Raw genomic sequence first — 21,376 nt, 5'->3', positions numbered from 1 at the left:
TTGACTTATGGCAATTCAAAGTGCTAATAAGGCCATTTGACCTTATGGCCGTTGACCTTATGTCACCACACCACCACATTAATGCATTGTCATCGGTCCTTGATACGTATGCAAAGTTTCAAATTAATCAGACTTCTAGAAACCGGTGAAAATTAAGCACAAAAATTCCGTTACATACAGGCCAAGCTAATAAAAGCGTGTTAATAAAAACAATGCAAATAACACGGGAAAATGATTTCGGCCTCTGATGGTTCACTTTTTACTCAAGAAAGTTGATTTTAGTTGTGTTTTTATGCACGAAATTTTCATTTGTCAGAAAAAATAAAGAAAAAACGGCCGAAAGTTAAAAAAAAAACCTATCGAAATACAAACTGGCTCGTTTATTTTTAATGAACTAGATTGTATTTTTCTTGTATTTTGTTAGTTTTCTGAAATATAGTTTACACAATTACACCAGTACGGAAACTGTATTAGGAGGGAGGGCGATAGAAAATATAAGAGAAAATACAAGAAAAATACAGAAAAAAAAAGTAGTGCCACATAGGTATTACAAAAATCCACTATAAGTAGTAAATAACCTGTGTTAATTTATTTTCAGCTCTTAGTCCAAAAATCATGTAGTTAATGTGGCAACATTTTTTGATGTAATCCATCAATAATTATTCATGAATGAGACGTCATTAATGCAAATTAATCAAATGTATTAGTGGATTTTTTATAGGGGGCCCGTAAATTGTTTAGTACCGGGCCCGGATTTTTTCTCTACGGCCCTGTATGAGTTTAAAAATGCTTGACCACATACCACGTAAATGTGTTATTTCATATAAAAATTTGCTGCCCCATCTAGGCGCCAGATAATGACGCGTGACGTAAGCAAGGAAATAAGATACAGTAATGTGTTAGGAAATAGAAGCAACACTATTAAAATTCTTTGATGGACCTTAGGCTAGGTCAAACATAAAATGGAATTTGTTACTTAATTGGTGCTCTTCCTTCGGGAAGACTTTGAAAAAATCTCACGAAGAGAAGTCAAATCCCCCAGCGTGTTAAAGGGCTTTGGATAACTCCGCAGCAGGTATACCCATCGTAAGAAGCGACTTGAATCCCCAGGTTCGCAGTTGCGGATTTATATATCCATGCCGTGTACCAAGGCAATAGACTTACAGAAAATGAGTTGTTCGCCTTTCACAAGGACCGCAAAGTGAAGGAAATGGTGGAGTAACAGAGTATGTGAGAAGAAGGTGGTCTCACTTTACACCGATGGGTTCCAGAGGACTACGGTTAGAAAAAGGAAGTGCTGAAAACTTAATGGATGGACAGTAGGTACGTGTATTCTCAAAAACTCAGGCAGCGGTCATGGCGCTCAAAATTGACACTTTACTGGTTCCACGAAATATGCATCGAAAGGTGATGCGGATATTAACAGATCCTACAGGCTTCCAGGTTGTTGTTGTTGTTGTAGCAATGCTCGCCCCACCTAATAGCCGCGACCGATCACAAATTGTCATCAATATCCTCTAACGGGAGTCCAAGGAAACTTGCCGTTTCAACAGGGGTGGACCATAAGGAAAGGGGTGTTAGAGGCGTTGGTTCCACATTACAATTAAAGAGATGGTTGGTGTCATGTGGGGACACATTGCAAGCAGGGCATACATTTTGTATGTCGGGGTTGATTCTGGATAGGTAAGAGTTTAACCTGTTACAGTATCCAGAACGAAGTTGAGCAAGAGTGACACGCGTTTCCCTGGGGAGTATGCGTTCCTCTTCTGCGAGTTCTGGATATTTTTCTTCAAGTACTGGATTCACCGGGCAATTCCCGACATAATGGTCCGACGCCTGTCTATGGAGTTCACCAAGGACCTGCTTGTGTTTTTCCGCTTCATACGGCTGGGTTCTCAGGTGCCGTATTTCCTCAAAATGCTTACGGAGATGACTCCTTAGGCCCCTAGGCGGTGCTGGTTCGTCAATCAGATGTCTGTTGGGATGACCAGGTTTCTGGGTATTCAACAGAAACTGTTTGGTCAGCATCTCATTTCTCTCCCTGATGGGGAGTATTCTCGCCTCATTATGCAGATGGTGTTCTGGGGACATAAGAAGACAGCCCGTGGCGATTCTGAGAGCAGTATTTTGGCAGGCCTGTAGTTTCTTCCAGTGGGTGGTTTTTAGGCTTGGCGACCATATGGGTGACGCGTAGCACGTAATCGGCTGGCTAATTGCTTTGTATGTGGTCAAGAGCGTTTCTTTATCTTTTCCCCAGGTACTGCCAGCAAGGGATTTGAGGATTTTATTACGGCTCTGAATTCTTGGAACAATTGCGGTTGCGTGCGCACCAAAATGTAGATCCTGATCAAACGTCACACCCAAGATTTTGGGGTGTAGGACAGTCGGTAGCGTAGTGCCATCGACGTGGATGTTCAATATGGTCGACATTTGGGGCGTCCATGTTGTAAATAAGGTCGCGGAAGATTTAGTCGGTGACAATGACAGGTTTCGCGAGGCGAAAAAACTGGAGAGATCAGGGAGATAGCCGTTTATTTTATTGCATAGCTCATCGATCTTTGGGCCTGGGCCTGTGGCCATTATTGTGCAGTCATCGGCGTAGGAAACGATTGTGACTCCTTCCGGTGGTGAAGGTAGCTTAGATATGTAGAAATTAAACAAAAGCGGGGATAGGACACCACCCAGTGGCACCCCTTGTTTAATTCTCCTTTGTTTTGATGTTTCGTTTCTGAATTGCACCGATGCCTGCCGACCACCCAGATAATTTGCGGTCCACCTTTTAAGACATGGGGGAAGGGTAGACCCTTCCAGGTCTTCCAGTAACGAGCCATGGTTGACCGTATCAAAAGCTTTTGATAGGTCTAACGCTACGAGTACTGTTCTATGGTGGGGATATTGATTCAAACCGCAATTTATCTGGGTGCTAATGACATTTAGCGCGGAGGTAGTGCTATGGAGTTTTCTGAAGCCATGCTGATGAGGGGCTAGCTGCAAATGTGCTTGGAAATGAGGGAGCAAAATGGCTTCAAGCGTCTTTGCCACTGGCGATAGGAGAGATATCGGACGATATGACTCACCTACGTTAGCTGGTTTCCCAGGCTTTAGTAGCGGGACCACCTTGGCCATTTTCCATTTCTCGGGTATGACAAAGGTGGAAAGAGACAGGTTGAAGACATGCGCCAAATATTTGAAACCCTCTTTCCCTAGGTTTTTAAGCATCGGCATGGCTATGCCGTCTGGGCCCACTGCTTTGGATGGTTTAGCGCGACCAATGGCGTCCTCAACCTCTCTAGCGGTGATGGTAATTGGTGACGCGCTGAGTTTGTGTTTATGTGCACGTCTATTGGCTCTCCGTCTATCTTTGTCGACCGTAGGATGCATTATATATTGTCGGCAGAAAGCGCTCGCGCATTTTTTCGCATCCGACAGCACCTTATCGCCAAAGGCGATGGAAACTTTGTCTTTGTGCTTAGTCGGATTCGATAGGGACTTTACGGTGGACCAAAGTTTACCTACACCGGTAGAGAGGTTACAACCTCTTAGGTGCTCTTCCCATTTCGCCCGCTTGTGTTCGTCCACAAGCAATCTGATGCGTTGGTTTATATCCCTTATTTGGGGGTCGCCTGGATCAAGCTGTCTTATAAGGTCGCGTTCCCTCGCTAAGCTCGCGGCCTCCGCCGGGAAGTGGGGCCGGATTTCGGGAATTCTCCCGGCGGGAATGAAATGTGCCGAGGCGGATTCAATGACCTTACGGAAGGCACGCTCCCCTTGGCGGGCATCAGTCGGGATAGGGAGGGCAGCAAAGCTGCTGTCTGTTGCAGATTTATATTCTTCCCACTTTCCTTTTTTGAAGTTTATGAAAGTGCGTTTTTCGGTGACGATGAAGTCGGCGGTACGCTCGAACGAAATAAGTATGGGCAGGTGGTCGGATGCCAATGTTACCATCGGCTGCCAGTTGACGCAGTTTACGAGTTCTGCGCTCACGATTGAGATATCTGGCGAGCTATGACAGCTTCCTACCATACGTGTGGGGGCGTCTCCGTTAATTGTGCAGAACGTCGTTTCGTCTATTTGATCCGCCAACATCTCACCCCTACTGTCCGCCCGCAAGTTTGAATGCCATAGGTCGTGATGGGCATTGAAATCGCCTAAGATAATGCGATTGTTGCCAGTGAGTAAGGCCTCGATATTAGGGCGGTATCCACTGGGGCAACAGGTGACAGGAGGGATGTAGATGTTGATGATTTCTAGATTTGCATCGCCTGACCGGACAGATAGGCCTTGACGTTCTAAGACATTGTCACTGCGGTCGATGCCAGGATCAAATATATGATATTGCACAGAGTGGTGTATAATAAACGCGAGGCCGCCTCCATTTCCGCTCTCGCGGTCTTCCCTGTGGACATTATAACCAGAGCAGGTCTGCAATGCAGATCTTGCTGTGAGTTTAGTCTCTTGAATCGCAGCAATGCGGATGTTGTGCCGCTTCATGAAATCGACTATCTGCGTAATCTTCCCAGTTAGTCCATTACAGTTGAACTGCAGAATTCTGAAGTGCATGAGGGGTGACGCCGCCACTCTAGGGGTAAGTGAGGGGTGACTACGCCTAGGTTGTGGAAGGCCAGGACGCAATTGCTGTTGTGGCCTTGGGACTGGGCGCCCTTGGGCAAGCATTGGGGGCTTCCAGGTCATTTCAAGGGTTGTTCAAGCGGAAGTAGTATCCGTAACCAAAGCAGTCGAAATACTGCAATAAAATAGCTTAACCGCAACGGCGTCAACTATATATATTGATAGCCAAGCAGCAATTAAGGCAATAATCTCGCATAGTGCAACATCTAATAGTATGTTAGACTGTAAGCAATCCCTGGAAAGAATCGGGACGGGAAAAGCATACATCTATATTGGTTCCCAGGGCACATGGGATGGAATGTAGGAATAAAAAAACGCACGAGCTAGCTAAAAAGCATGCATCCTCGACGCTTGTACCGTAGACGTCCCAATAAGATTGGGCGAGATTAATAGAAGGCGAGAGTTGCACATGATCGACAAAGCAGGAAAGGCGTGAACCCAAGTGCAGGGTCGTAAAGTGTCGGAGACCATGTGCAGATCTTACAACCTTATACCAACAAAGTCGCTTTTATCATTAAAGCGAGATAGCTGTAGGCTCATGGCGGGTTTTCTGACTTGGCACTGCCTTCTAGTGTCACATTCTTTCAAATTTGGCCTAGTAAGTGATAGCAGATGTAGGAAGGTTGGAGGAAACGCTCGAGCACGTTTTACGCTCGCCAGACTAAGACTCCAGCTTTTAGGAGTTATACACCTATCAGATATACATAGAAACGCCAAGTGACATACATATATGGTCCTAGAAAGCTTAAAGTATTTGCGAAGAGGGTTACACTATGGACTCATTCAGTCTTATGTGAGGTTCTCACAGACAAGCCCGTTCAACCTAACCTAACCATGCATCGAAATGGCATTACGTTCGTTTAATGGGTTCAGTTCGCTCTAACGGGCATCCCAGCAAATAACCAAATAAAATTTACGGTAGAAAAAGCGTAATTCTTCCGCCTACCGTTAGATGTACCCAGTGGCAAATTGTAAATGAATGTGTTGGCTGAGCGAAGTTGAAACCTGCTGCATCATCAACAACAACAACAGAGCGGCTTTACCGCACCACACAGCACTGTTTATACATTTTTGTACAAAATCAAACCACTGAAATCCACAGTTCATGGGTGTAACATGCGTTGCACATACTAAGGTACATAAATGCATATGCATGAGTGTACATCTTCACGAAATGTCATGTGGGCGTACACAGATTTCAAACATCCAAACATTTGGAATAACATGATGTGCTAGTAGCTGGTATGTAGTATGTATGTCCAAAAATTATTCATCATACGAAGAAGAAAAAAAACCAGAATACGTAGTAGATACAACGCGCAAAACCCAAAAACTATGAATGCATTGAAAATATAAAACACCCCAAAGAAAGACAACAAAAAACCAACACCAAAATACAAAACAACAATATTGTGATGAAGAGCGGGGAAATGTCTAGATGGGTGAGAAGTCAAAATAGCTGGGTGACATCACTTCCTCTAATTACGATTACGATAACCGCGAACTGAACTGTTTACAAAACAGAGATCTCTGCTCTGAGGCTGCTACGTTGGTGGCGCAGCGCTGCTAAAAATTAGCTAACAAAATGTGATGCTAAGCGAAACGCTGCGATGCGTGCTTTTAGGCCAACTTTAGTGCTCATGTATTATAATTTCCCTTTTATCATGTTATAAAATGTTAATGAAGATAAGCGGTATGTAGTTTTTTTAGCATTTAATAGGGCTGTGAACTGCATCCGGATTTTTCAACTATCCGGATAAACCGGATGTTCGAATAACCGGATAGCTAAGCAAAAAATCCGGCTACCCGAATATTCGGATTCGTAAATGGAAAATCCGGATATCCGGATACTGGAATATAAAAGTTGAATATCTGCATATCAGAATTGAACGAAGCATACATCGAAAAATTATTCACAAAATATGTTTGTAGATTATTAAATTATTATTAAGAAAATAGTTTAACATCACATTACATATTTCTCAATACGAGCCTTTTTTGTATTCACTGTTAATTGATTTAAATCCCCCACGAATTTATTGTCATTAATGTTAAATAAACAAATGTATATGTTACATAAATTTGTTGTTTTCACTGGATATCCAAAAGTACGGTTATTAACCGGATCTTCATAAATCCGGATAGTTTCACAAACGAATATTAACCGTATATTCATGCCGTCCGGATTTTATCCGTGTCAAATGATATCCGTATGGATATCCGAATATTCGAATATGCGGATAGCCCCACGAATTTATTGTTATTAATGTCAAATAAACAAATGTATATGGTACATAAATTTGTTGCTTTCACTGGATATCCAAAAGTACGGGTATTAACCGGATCTTCATAAATCCGGATAGTTTCACAAACGAATATTAACCGGATATCCATGCCGTCCGGATTTTATCCGTGTCAAACGATATCCCAGATATTCGAATATGCGGATAGTCCCAGCCCTAGTATTTAAAGCACAGTTAATTATGCTTGTAAGTGTGGGCATATCCTTAAAATATTGATATTTGTTTTAAACAAATTACTTATTTATGTTACATTTAAATATTGTATAAAAATTGTTAATGTAATATAAAAGTTTAGAAACATTTGCTTTGCTTCGTTCCATTCAATCGATGCAACCACTCACAAATTTCCGTGTTGTTGTTGTTGTTGTAGCGATAAGGTTACTCACCGAAGGCTTTGGGGAGTGTTATCGATGTGATGGTCCTTTGCCGGATACAGATCCGATACGCTCCGGTAACACAGCTGCATTAACGTGCTAGCCCGACCATCTCGGGAACGATTTATATGGCCACATTAAACCTGCAGGCCATCCCTCCCTCCCCACCCCCAAGTTCCATGAGGAGCTTGGGGTCGCCAGAGCCTCGTCTGTTAGTGAAACAGGATTCGCCGCTCGAAGGTGAGGTTGACAATTGGGTTTGGAGAAGTTATATATTGCGCTGGAAACCTGAAAAGGTTGCGCTACACAACCCCTTGAATCTGGTATTTTAGTCGCCTCTTACGACAGGCATACCTACCGCGGGTATATTCTAACCCCCTAACCCGCTGGTAGATATATACGCCGTCGCCGATTTTGGTAGTTTTCCCAAAGCTTTCCCAAGACAGTCAAACTAATGACCGTGTGTGCTACTACCCTAACGTAGTGGACAGTCGAACTAGCCTTAAAACTGAAGCTATGCGGTCATCCATAATGAGATCTTACATCATAATGCCGGAAAACAAGAGTTAACATCTTTCAACTTAAAATCGGTCGACTTTCATTATAAAATATCGTTTTGATTTAACGAAGACTATTGAAATCAATGTTGTGAACACAAACGTCTGCAAACTTTGGTCTACATTTTAAAAATTTTATGGGCCGAATAGTCACTGCATAACGTTTCAAGGTGCTTCTCTGGTGTAGCTCGGAAGCATAGCTCGACAAAAGCATCCGTTGGAAAGTCTTCGGAGATACGCCTAGAGCTTCTAAGAAAGTGACGTCGACGAAGGTATGAGTTCGAAGTCCTATAGCTTCTGTGCTGGCATATGGTGTGAGGGTCAGGAGGCGTGGTAGCGACTGGTGGTCGGGATTGCTACTGTTGGCACATCGGGAATTGTAGCTCTTAAAAACAGCCGAAAAAATTGGAGGCGCCCTGTGCCACAAGAGTCATGAGTATTAATAGACCATCAGTAGCAACCGTAAGTCGCCTTTGTGCGTGACCGCCAAGGAGCCACAAATGATTTAAGGAAATTGTGTTCGCGACGATTATTACGAGTTAGCCGAAGGTGAAACTACGCTTTGAACGACATATACAGACAAAAGTGTGACTATTTTATGTATCTCTATTTCTTTTCAGCAGACGCAGCAGTACCAATTCCAAAGACCGGGTTTAGGTTCGAAGCCTCTCTGGAGTAAGTGAACGAGGGACAATCCCTCCGCAAGGAGCTACTTCTGAAAATTGATGAACGGTCTGCAAGATCTTGAGGAAAAAACCCCGGTTCTTTCCGAAATGGCCAACACGTTGATTTCCTTAAATACATACAAACAAAAACTTTCCTAAATATTATTTTTTTAAATAGAAAAATCAAGCTTTTTAAAGTAAGAACACCGTAGTACGCCGGCGCGCCGCCCACGCCGCCGCTGCCGATCGGCGTAAACTTCTACCCGCTGGGGGTCACAAATTTCCGTCGAAGCCATGTTTCGGTGTAAGGAAGCTAGCAGTTTCAACAGAGTTGGATCATAATGCCGGTAGAGGCGTAGTTTCCACATTACAATTGTACAGGTTGTATGCTTATGGGGTTATCTCTCTGAGTCCTTTACTATTTTTAAACAGATAAATTGATAATCTTAGGGACGTGAATATACCAAATGTTTATCTGGATTCCACGATTGTGCATTGCGTGCGAACGGGCGTGTATTTGGAGCTCGTAAATAGAATAAACATTATTAAGTCTGTGTGCTTTGATAAGCACTAAAAATTGGTGAAACTAGCAAAGTACTTAGTGACAGGTGATGTACTAGCATTAATAAAGTGCCTGTGAGATTCAATTATATTTAATTTAAATAAAAAGGTGAAAATATATTTTGCTTGTGCAGTTTTGTGTAACTGTTAAGCATAAAATGGAAGAGTGCGGGAAATGTCGCAAAAAAATAAGAGGGGAAACAGGTGTAAGATGTGAGGGTGTGTGTGGTAAGGTTTACCATAAAAACATTGCGTGTGCATCTATCGATGATTATGGCCTTAATTGTTTGCAAGGTTGTAAACTTTTAAGATTTATTTGTGATGATTGCATGACTTATGTTTCCAATGTTGATGAGGCTTTAAGGGAAATCTTGGCTATTTCAGAGGTAAACAAAGTAAATTTGAAAAAGCAAAAAAGCGAAATTGAAAAAATGTTGAGTGAGCATAAAAGGGAAATAAGCGCTTCCATAACTCACAACGAAAGAGAGATGAAAATAATAGTAGAAAAAATCTATAAGGTGAACTCAGAAAAACTAGAGTTAATGAAAAAAATAGAATGCTTGTGCTTAGAAAATAAGGATAAACTAAGTAAAGTTAGTATACCGAACGAGGCGTTCACTAAGCAAAAGGATGAAATTATTAATGAAGTTAAAAAGGTTGCTAATATCCCTAATGAAGCATTTAATAAACAGAAAGAGGAAATTATATCCCTAATGAGGCATTTAATAAACAGAAAGAGGAAATTATAAAAGAGGTTAAGAAGGCTGCAAATCAGAATAAAGGTTTTGACGGTGGAAATATTTCTACATATGCCACTGTTACAAAAGGCATCCCTCCAATTGCTATTAAGCCCAAAGTAAAACAAGCCATTGAGAAAACAAAAACGGATTTAAACAAAATAGATCCATCCAATTTAAATATAGGAAGGGTACAAAACAAAAATAATGGCACGATAATTATAAGCGCTAATACAGCAGGCGACAAGGATAAAATTAGAGATACGCTAACAGAAAAGTTGGATAAAAATGTGTATAATATAGCTGAGCCAAAAGTTTATTTTCCTAGAGTTGTGGTAGCTAATATTAGTGCAGAGCATACCGAGAGCGAAATAGTTAGCCGGATCCTTGCGCAGAATGATACACTGAGGGAAGCTAAAATGAAATGTATTACAATTAAACGCGCTAAAAAAGAAAATAGAGGACAACATATTAATGCAGTTATAGAAATAGAGCATAAATATTAGGAGGCCATCCTGAGACATAAGAAAATTAATGTTGGATGGGATCGCTGCCCAGTTTATGACGGTCAAACTGTAAAAAGGTGCTACAAATGTTTAGGGTTTAACCACATAGCTGCCAATTGCACTCTGAAACAGAGATGTAGTAAATGTCTGGGAGAACATGGGGCAGAAAACTGCAAGGAGAGCATGCCCATTAATAAATGTGGTAATTGCTAGATGCCAATAATCAGTTAGGTTTTAAGCTCAATATAGACCATAACATAATGAGCCATGACTGCCCAGTTTATCAAAGAAAGCTTAAACTGGAAAAACAACGAGTTGGTTTTTAGCAACCAAAAGGTACAGGCCCAGTAATAAATGTTTTTGATTTGAAATGTGTCTACTTGAATATTTGTAGTTTGTTAGCAAATAAAGCAGAGCTCGAAAAAATGATAGAAGAAGTGGATCCGGACATTGTTTTATGCTCAGAAACACGTATAACTTCAGATATTCTTGATTCTGAAATTAATATTGCACCGTATACATTAATTCGCTGCGACTCTCATAGTAGACATACGGGAGGGGTCGTTTTATTACTGAAAAAGGAAATCAAGTACAAAGTCAAGTTTAATCGATCAATTGATAGAAATGTATGGTGTGCTATAGTAAAATTAAAGCAAGTGGACATTAAGTGGCAAATATGTGTGTTGTACCATTCCCCAAGTTCTAGTGACAGTGAATTTTTAAATCACGTAGAGAGTATTTTATCAGAAGTATTAGAATCAGGTACGAATTCCCTTCTAGTTGGAGATTTCAATATAAACTTAAATATTAACTCTTCGAGTAGCTACAAACTGAATGAAATTTGTGCATGTAGCGCAATGAAACAAAAAATAAATTTCAATACAAGAGTCGCGGAAACTTCTCAAACAAAAATAGATTATATGCAAACGCTGATACACTGTCTTGTGTAAATCTTGAAGACCACAGAATATCCGATCACGAAACTATTTCATTTGCTATAAAAGTAAGTAATTCAAACCCGTTACGAAGAGTCATTTCATCAACATCCTGGGAGAATTATTCGGCCGATAAATTGACGACTCTACTGAGGAATTGCGATCTCAGTTTAATAAGAAGCATGAATGTCAACGACATGGTCAACTATATAAATACTTGTTTACTAGATTGTATGGGAGTACTAACGTTTGAAAAAAACAGTACGGTAAAGTTAAGAAATAAATGGTATGACCAAGAATTGACAGAATTGAATAAACTAAAATACCGGTTGCACTCAGAAGCTAGAGCAACGGGTGACTATACCGAATATAACATGGCCGCGAAGTACTACAAAAAACTAATCAAATTTAAAAATATTAAATACATGGAGAATAATATTGATATCAATCGTTCAGATAGCAGGCTAATGTGGAAGTATCTTAAGCATGCTGTAAACTTAACGGGGCCAAAAGAAAAGATCTTGACGGTGATCGTAAAAGGTGTGACATATGATACACCCCACGATATTGCTGAAGCATTGAACTCCTTCTTTATAGATAGCATTGTTGATATGAACAGGGAAATTGAAGTTGTTCAGAGTCAGAACGACTTCCAAAACGACATATCATCAGCACTGAAATATAGTAAAGTCAGGTTGTTTGCAGATGATGCGCTACTTGAATTAAATGAAACGGACATTTCAATAGCAAGGAGCAAAATGCAAGAAGATTTGGACTCATTGTATAGATGGCTTTGCCCTAATAAACTCAAGCTTAACGTTAACAAAACTAAGTTCATGGTTTTATCTAGGACGACCAATAGAGAATCACTTAATTTTGATCTAAAAATAATGAATACGAGCATTGAGGATGTCAAAATATTTAAGTACTTAGGGATCCTGATTGACAATAAACTGAGGTTTACAGATCATATTGATTATATTGTTGCCAAAATGGGCAAAAAAATTGGATTTTGGAAGAGATCGTGTAAACTTATTAGTAAGAAATATAAGTTGAAAGTTTATACATCCACCATAGAACCGCACTTCTTATATTGCCCTAAAATATTCTTTATTGCCAATGAAACACAAGTAGACAGGTTACAAATTATGCAAAAAAAAGCTATGAGATTTATATTGAAAGTGAGGTACGACACTTCCATAAAGATTATGCTTGATGCACTAAACTGGCTGAGCGTGAAACAGTTGATATTTTACCATAGTATGAAATTTGTATTTTATATCAAGCATGGTAAATTACCAGCCTACCTAAGTGAAAAACTTGTTTATGTGAATGAAACCCATTCTTACATAATCAGGGAAAATAATAATTTTAGATTACCTCTTCTCAAAACAGAAATGGACAAGCAAAATATATTTTACAAAGGCCTGAAATGTTTTAATGAACTACCTAATCATGTTAAAAATTGTGAAAACTTAAACACCTTCAAAAAAAGTTTATTAGAATATTGCAAAACCCTTCCAATAAGATAAAATATTTTGTATCTGTATTTCATGTTACTGATCCTTGAGCGTACACGGCAATCCAAATGGACACAGAGGAACCTTATGCATCAGGTCAAATACATATATTGCTCGCAATCAAATTAGGAAAGAATTCCTGAAAATATCGTCCCAGACAAACAGTTGGAGTGTTCATGTGAATCACGTATATTCCTACAACAATGATATATTATAATTAATTATGTTTACAAAAAAGCTGGTACAGGGAGGATTGGAAACACGTGCTTTCCAACCGTCCGATAAGAGTGGCTTATTCTGTTGAGCTGCTGGCTTTTGGGTTGACCGGAATCAAATGCATTCCGACAGCATAAATAATAAAACTGGGTAATCATACGTCTTGGAGTAGGGCAGGATTGAGAGCACGTCCTTCCAACCTCCCAATGATATGACTCCAAGACTCGCCCGTTGGGACCACCAGTTCCCGTGCTGATCGGAATCTCATGCATTCCGACACCCCAAACACTAGAAATCCTATTATTATTAAAATGTATTTAAAAATTTGTAATAATCTAAGTTTTAGGCTTAAAACGCCGTAATAATAAATAAATAATAATAATAATAATAATAATCATTACCAGTGAAATCATGTCACCCTAGAAATCCAACGGAGAATCACTCTATGCCAAAAGTGCTACTTGGACTAGATAGTAAAGTCAGAAGTAAACACCCTTTTTAGATTTCAATATTAACTTTTGCAGTAGAGGAAAGTATCCTTACCTGGAAATCGCGCGTCCAAATGGCCCACCTTCGATCTCAATATTGGAAATAGTTAAAATCTTACTTATCAAACGAGTATAAATCATCCACAAAATTTCGGTCACACGATAACTCAGCGCGCGAGCATTAAAACGTGCTCGTCTAGCGCTGGAGGTAGGAGCGCGGTCACAAAAACATGTATAACTTTTGACCTAATGCAAAATAATGACTTTTTTTCACCTTAAAAAAAGGGATTGTAGAATTTAATGAAATGTGTCAAAATTTTCTCGCAGGCGGAGAAGTTTTATTAATTTTTAATAATTTAAAACAAACCGGATTTTTTAGCAAAATAATAATTTGTTATTAAAAACGATTTTTTTATGGCAAAGTATATTAATTGACTAAAATTTTGATGTAGAACGCGTTGAGTTTCGATGGACCGTTCACGAGCTATTAATTTTTTAAAATAATATGATCAAAAACTAAATAATAACTAATGAAAAAAAAAATTTTTTTCAAAAATATTTTGGGGAGATCGTCTTTACCTCTAAACCGATTAAAAACCGTATTAATCAATGAAAACTGAGACAATCGATTTTAAAGTGGCCCACTTGAGAAATTTCGACCCATTAGTTAAATTACTTCAGTAGACCTACTGTTTATGTGTTTAGGCAAAACAAACATGAAAACGTCACCAGATTAAAATAACTCTGATATTGTGATTTTAAAGGTAATTCTTTCAGTGGCATACCTACATATGTACATATGTTTGCACAAATTATATTGCAATTGCTTAAGATTTATATGCAAGTATTTATATATAGGGGCGTAGCCAGGTGTCGACTTAGGATGCGATAGGAGTTCATATCAGACCTGTTAAATAATGATTACTAATGGTAATGATTACCCGTTCAATTGATCATTTTCATTAAAAGCCATTTAAAGATTACTTGCCATTATTTTATATTTTTAATTATTATTTTCCAATTGATTAAAAAAAGTAATCAAAAAAATCATGATTTTTTCGTTTTTTTTTGTTTCTATTTTTTTATAATTTTTTTTCATTACTTTTGATTTTTTTTTTCCGCTTTGTTCTCGTTTGTTGCATGCGCGGGATAATTTCTACATAGAAGTACATTTTAGGCTGCAATCGTAAATCGTAAGCGCTTATTTAGGCAACTTACAAAGTGGAGAAATAATCAAAAATTATCAAAAAAAAAAAAAAAAAAAAAAAAAATATAAAAAAAATCAAAAATTATCAAAAGTAATCAAAAACACTTTTCTGGACAAACGCAAATTCTTTGTGGAGCATGTATTAATATACTTATGTACTTCGTCCGCGCAGGGAAGAAATTTAGTTTCTTTTTTGTTCACATTCCATTTCGCCGTTTAGTGTTACGTTATCATGGCTAGAGTAGCTATGCCACTTTGACTGATAGTCAAACCTGCTTTACCTTCAATACTTGTTGGAACCAGCGGTGAACTATCGTTCGTGCAGTAAATCGACCTAGTTCGAAAATAGCGCATAACTATCGCATAAAGAGTGCTTTCAACACACACTTTTAAATTAACAAAATTTTAGAACGTGTTCTTAACTGTCTCAGTCATTGCCAGCTCCGAGATTGTCGTTGCCTTTGATTCATGTAACGTCTAACTACAAAACTAAGTTAAATTTAAATATACATATACATGAATTTGCTTCGCTGTCCATGCCATTAGCACGAGTTCTTCTTCTCGTATAGCCAAAGGTCATTTCCGAGTAGGGCAGGATTGAGAACACGTCCTTCCAACCTCCCAATGATATGACTCCAAGACTCGCTCGTTGGGACCACCAGTTCCCGTGCTGATCGGAATCTCATGCATTCCGACACCCCAAACACTAGAAATCCTATTATTATTAAAATGTATTTAAAAATTTGTAATAATCTAAGTTTTAGGCTTAAAACGCCGTAATAATAAATAAATAATAATAATAATAATAATCATTACCAGTGAAATCATGTCACCCTAGAAATCCAACGGAGAATCACTCTATGCCACAAGTTCTACTTGGACTAAATAGTAAAGTCAGAAGTAAACCCCCTTTTTAGATTTCAATATTAACTTTTGCAGTAGAGGAAAGTATCCTTACCTGGAAATCGCGCGTCCAAATGGCCCACCTTCGATCTCAATATTGGAAATAGTTAAAATCTTACTTATCAAACGAGTATAAATCATCCACAAAATTTCGGTCACACGATAACTCAGCGCGCGAGCATTAAAACGTGCTCGTCTAGCGCTGGAGGTAGGAGCGCGGTCACAAAAACATGTATAACTTTTGACCTAATGCAAAATAATGACTTTTTTTCACCTTAAAAAAAGGGATTGTAGAATTTAATGAAATGTGTCAAAATTTTCTCGCAGGCGGAGGTTTTATTAATTTTTAATAATTTAAAACAAACCGGATTTTTTAGCAAAATAATAATTTGTTATTAAAAACGATTTTTTTATGGCAAAGTATATTAATTGACTAAAATTTTGATGTAGAACGCGTTGAGTTTCGATGGACCGTTCACGAGTTATTAATTTTTTAAAATAATATGATCAAAAACTAAATAATAACTAATGAAAAAAAAAATGTTTTTCAAAAATATTTTGGGGAGATCGTCTTTACCTCTAAACCGATTAAAAACCGTATTAATCAATGAAAACTGAGACAATCGATTTTAAAGTGGCCCACTTGAGAAATTTCGACCCATTAGTTAAATTACTTCAGTAAACCTACTGTTTATGTGTTTAGGCAAAACAAACATGAAAACGTCACCAGATTAAAATAATTCTGATATTGTGATTTTAAAGGTAATTCTTTCAGTGGCATACCTACATATGTACATATGTTTGCACAAATTATATTGCAATTGCTTAAGATTTATATGCAAGTATTTATATATAGGGGCGTAACCAGGTGTCGACTTAGGATGCGATAGGAGTTCATATCAGACCTGTTAAATAATGATTACTAATGGTAATGATTACCCGTTCAATTGATCATTTTCATTAAAAGCCATTTAAAGATTACTTGCCATTATTTTATATTTTTAATTATTATTTTCCAATTGATTAAAAAAAGTAATCAAAAAAAATCATGATTTTTTCGATTTTTTTTTTTTTTCTATTTTTTTATAATTTTTTTTCATTACTTTTGATTTTTTTCCGCTTTGTTCTCGTTTGTTGCATGCGCGGGATAATTTCTACATAGAAGTACATTTTAGGCTGCAATCGTAAATCGTAAGCGCTTATTTAGGCAACTTACAAAGTGGAGAAATAATCAAAAATTATCAAAAAAAAAATAAAAAAATATAAAAAAAATCAAAAATTATCAAAAGTAATCAAAAACACTTTTCTGGACAAACGCAAATTCTTTGTGGAGCATGTATTAATATACTTATGTACTTCGTCCGCGCAGGGAAGAAATTTAGTTTCTTTTTTGTTCACATTCCATTTCGCCGTTTAGTGTTACGTTATCATGGCTAGAGTAGCTATGCCACTTTGACTGATAGTCAAACCTGCTTTACCTTCAATACTTGTTGGAACCAGCGGTGAACTATCGTTCGTGCAGTAAATCGACCTAGTTCGAAAATAGCGCATAACTATCGCATAAAGAGTGCTTTCAACACACACTTTTAAATTAACAAAATTTTAGAACGCGTTCTTAACTGGCTCAGTCATTGCCAGCTTCGAGATTGTCGTTGCCTTTGATTCATGTAACGTCTAACTACAAAACTAAGTTAAATTTAAATATACATATACATGAATTTGCTTCGCTGTCCTAGCCATTAGCACGAGTTCTTCTTCTCGTATAGCCAAAGGTCATTTCCGAAGATCTTAGGGATTGTTATCGATGTTGATGGACCTTTGCCGAATATAGATCCGGTTTTACTGCTAAGATTGTTTGAAGTACCATTGAGAATTCACTAGCCTACGGTGCATAAAAAACATGTGCTTGGCTGCCCAATCAACCTCTGCACTACCAAGAAAACAAGCGCCAGAGCGTATGGTAAATCAGCAAGATAGTAGACCGCGTTAAAAATGTTAACTTTTCATCTGGAAATAAAATATATGCTACGATGTGTTGTATTGGGAACTAAGGTTCTCTGCCTAGGCCCACTAGCAGAACCTTAAGTTTTCTTTTTGACACAGAGTTAATTAAAAAATTTGTTAAAAATGAATGAGTTAATGTCTTCTCTTGAAGAGATGGTTGGTTGTTGTTGGACATTTCACACATTTCAAGCAGGGCATACATTTTGTTTGTCGGGTTTAATTTTGGATAGGTAAGAGTTTAACCTGTTACAGTACCCACATCGAATTTGAGCTAGAATGGTGCGCGTTTCCCTAGGGAGAGTGCGTTCCTCTTGTACGATTTCTGGGTATTTTTCTTTAAGAACTGGATTCGCCTGGCATAGAGGTCGGACGCCTGTTTTTGGATATCACTGAGGACCTGCTTGTGCTTTTTTGCTTCATACGCCTGTATCCTCAGGAGCTGTGTTTCTCATAATGCTTAAGGAGATGACCCCTTTAGCCCCTTGGAAGTGTGGCCTCATCAATCAGATGTCTATTGGGATACCCAGTCTTCTGGGTATTGTTTATTCAACATTTCATTTCTCTCCCTAATAGGGAGTACTCTCGAGTCATTGTGTAAGCGGTGTTCTGGGGACAATAGAAGGCAGCCCGTAGCGGTTCTGAGGTCAGTGTTTTGGCAGGCCTGTATTTTCTTCCAGTGAGTAGCCTTTAGGCTTGGCGACCATATCGGGGACGCGTAGCATGTAATGAATGAAATACAATTGAGTGCGTTTGTCGAGCCCCTACCGGATGTATGCCCTGTTTTGAACAACTTGTTTCTAAAGTATTTTGAGGTAACTTTCCTCGATACTGGAACCCGATAACTCCTTGTTGTTGTTGTTGTAGCAGTGTTTCGCCCCACCTAACAGCCGCGACCGATCACAAATTGTCATCAATATCCTCTAACGGGAGTCCAAGGAAACTTAGTGTTTCAACAGGGGTGGACCATAGGGAAAGGGGTGTTAGAGGCGTTGGTTCCACATTACAATTAAAGAGATGGTTGGTGTCATGTGGGGACACGTTGCAAGCGGGGCATACATTTTGTATGTCGGGGTTGATTCTGGATAGGTAAGAGTTTAACCTGTTACAGTATCCAGAACGAAATTGAACACCTTCGGGGTGATAAGCTTTGTACCCTACTTTTATACCATGAAAGGGCAGTACTAAATGGTTCTAATACTGGCAAACTACTATAATATTAACAAGCCACGAAGAGTTTTTCACTCAAAACTTGATGTCTAGAAAATTTTACTACCCCGTCTCATCTGCGCCCATGTATACGTATGAATGTAAGTACGATAATATCAATATTCAAGCTTTGTCTCCAGGTTTTTTAATACAGATAATTTATACTAAAGCTTGATTTAATTTTCGATTAATTGCAGTGGTTGAACTTGTTCAGTATTTAAACAAACCAAGCTGCTGTCCCCGTTTCCAACTGCTCAACTTCTTTTCATAAGTGCCATTCAAATATTTACAAAGTTAATGCATACACATTTCCACTACGTGTCGAAGCTCTTTTAATCATTTTCATATTCCCATAACACAAATTCCTGACCCAGAAAACAGTAATTCATCAGACAGCGGTAGTGTATATTTGCCACATTTAATTCCGGCTAAAAACCAATTACACTTAATCCATTGAAAGATGCACAACGCAAACACAATTGGAATACTGGTGTGTAAGAACTGTGGTGCTCTGTCATTAAGAGATTTTAATACACCGAATTGCTTTGCGTTTGGCTTTTAACAGCAACAAAAACTATATATATGGAATGCCTATGTACATGGTAATTGTACCAACTTGGTTGGTAGTGAAAGAAAAATCTAATCATGCGCAGTTGCCAGTGCTTGGTGCCCCTTTTTCTTAGATTAATAGCAGACCGGTAGGTACCTAGATGCTTTTTTTTTTGTTTATGAAGTAATACAAAGGCATTTACGTTGGTTACATGTCTCTGTGTACCTTCCCTACAAGTTATCCCCTTTTTCCAGCAAGCGCGCCTGAATTTCTTCACTGAAGTGTGCTTTCATTTGAGATCGAGGTAATAGTCTAGTTGAGGGGTCGACTGCTAATACTCTACCAAAAATATCGAGAGAGGTGTCAAACGACGCGACATCAGTATTAATAATCCGAAGGCGGATAATAAAAATTGTAACTAGTTCAAAAGATATTAACGAAAAACCGGAAAAGACCCGCGGGTACCTCCGAAACCGAGGGTGGGATCCATATTATTTTTGCGCAGAACACCTTTCTGCGTCAGTCGACCCCTCAATTAGACTATTACCATTTTATACTCCAGTTTTCTTCAGTGGATCACTTTCACACACCAATGACGACGTCGCCGACATCGACGACTACGCCAACTTACCTTTCTGCAAAATTTCGTTCGCCAAATGTTTTTAATGCCGCACATTTACAATCGTTTTCGTTTCACATACAGTGTCTGATTAAATTCACATATCTTTAATTCTAGTATTTAATTGTGTTTTTGATACAAGTTTTATATATGCCTTGCTAGGAAATACTTAAAAATATGTTTCGTTCACATCTGCAAAAATTAAGTTAAATGAAAATGCCACCGACTGATGGTAGTGATGTATAGGAACGTAGTGGAAAAGGGTGTTGTTGTTGCTGGAAAAACAGACTTGAGATATAAAAAATTGTATGCCATTAAGCCGCGTTCCAGTTGTGAAATCAAACTATAGGCACCGGTTTCACATAACTCCACGGAATAGTTTAAGCTTAGGTAAACCAACTACTGAAAACCGTGCCTAAGACGAAGTGGGAATGACAATAGCTTTGTTTTTTTTTTACATTTATAGACGTTTACGCTTAAACTTTATATGGTCTGCTAAGCGTCAAACTTTAAATACACACCTGAAATTGCTGCGGATAAAATTAGTACTACTAAATTTCAATACGCATTATACTCAGATGTAACTGAAATATGTGTCTATGTTTCACATCTACACCATTCTATGTATCACCTCTTAAGGCCAATTAATGGTGATTTATAACCACAAAACCATAACCAGATAAAACAGCTGATCGTACGCTTCCCAAGGCAGTCGGTTCTATGTACCGGAGCGACTCGGGATTTTTCCCGACCAAGGACTGTCATTTCAGTGTGACCCCATCTAATTTGTTTCGTCCCTCCCACAAATTGTCATCCTCCCAGCAGCTCCTTGCAGCAGGACTGCTCCATATTCTCTTACTCCGGGAAGGCATCGAATCCAATCCGGGTCCGTCTCCTGACCCCGGTCCTGAGAAATGGTTTTGCTGCATCTGCCGGAAAAGAATCTTTTTAGGACGGTCATACTCTGTTCAGTGTGTCTCGTGCAAGGGATGGTTACATCGGACAGGTTGTTCTGTGCTTGATCCCAAAACCCGACGTCCACGTAACTTTTATAAATCTTTTGTGGCTCCTTGCTGTTCACGCCCAAGGGCGTCCCGTAGTCTACGTCTAAGCGCCCCCCCCCCTTCACTACTCTCCAGCAGCCCCGCTGCTCGGCAAGCCACAACAAGTACCCGCTGCTGGTCGCGCCCCACGGCGCCAACAACTCAAACAGCTGCTACCACTCATAACTACAATCTTCGTAATAGAGTCGGAAGCAATACTGAGCAACAGCCCCTGCCCCCGTTTTCTCCCCCTCTTTTCCGGCAGCAATCGTGTAGGTCAGGGAAACAGACTCTTAGTCCCTACCTCGGTTTGCACCGTTTGCCAGCACAGAATATATATGTTTGCGACTTCC

The 21,376-nt window shown here is 39.0% G+C and overlaps 1 protein-coding gene across 11 annotated transcripts in view; it reads right to left on the bottom strand.

Moving 5' to 3' along the window:
- Dyb (Dystrobrevin) overlaps positions 1-20,236 on the bottom strand; it is a 352,841-nt gene extending 332,605 nt beyond the window's left edge. For 5 of the 11 annotated variants that reach the window (XM_067772261.1, XM_067772262.1, XM_067772264.1 and 2 more), the window contains exon 1: positions 19,993-20,235. The gene's annotated coding sequence lies outside the window, so the exon portion shown is untranslated. Of the gene's footprint in view, positions 1-19,116; positions 19,316-19,992 lie in introns of those variants that run through there. The other 6 variants (XM_067772271.1, XM_067772269.1, XM_067772270.1 and 3 more) reach the window with 4 other exon arrangements.
- Between the last annotated feature and the right edge of the window lie 1,140 nt (positions 20,237-21,376).

The sequence above is a fragment of the Eurosta solidaginis genome, chromosome 3 (genome assembly GCF_040869045.1).
Source record: "Eurosta solidaginis isolate ZX-2024a chromosome 3, ASM4086904v1, whole genome shotgun sequence".
NCBI lineage: Eukaryota > Metazoa > Arthropoda > Insecta > Diptera > Tephritidae > Eurosta > Eurosta solidaginis.
The sequence above is the reverse complement of the archived record's forward strand: the minus strand, read 5'-3'. Positions and strand labels throughout refer to the sequence as shown.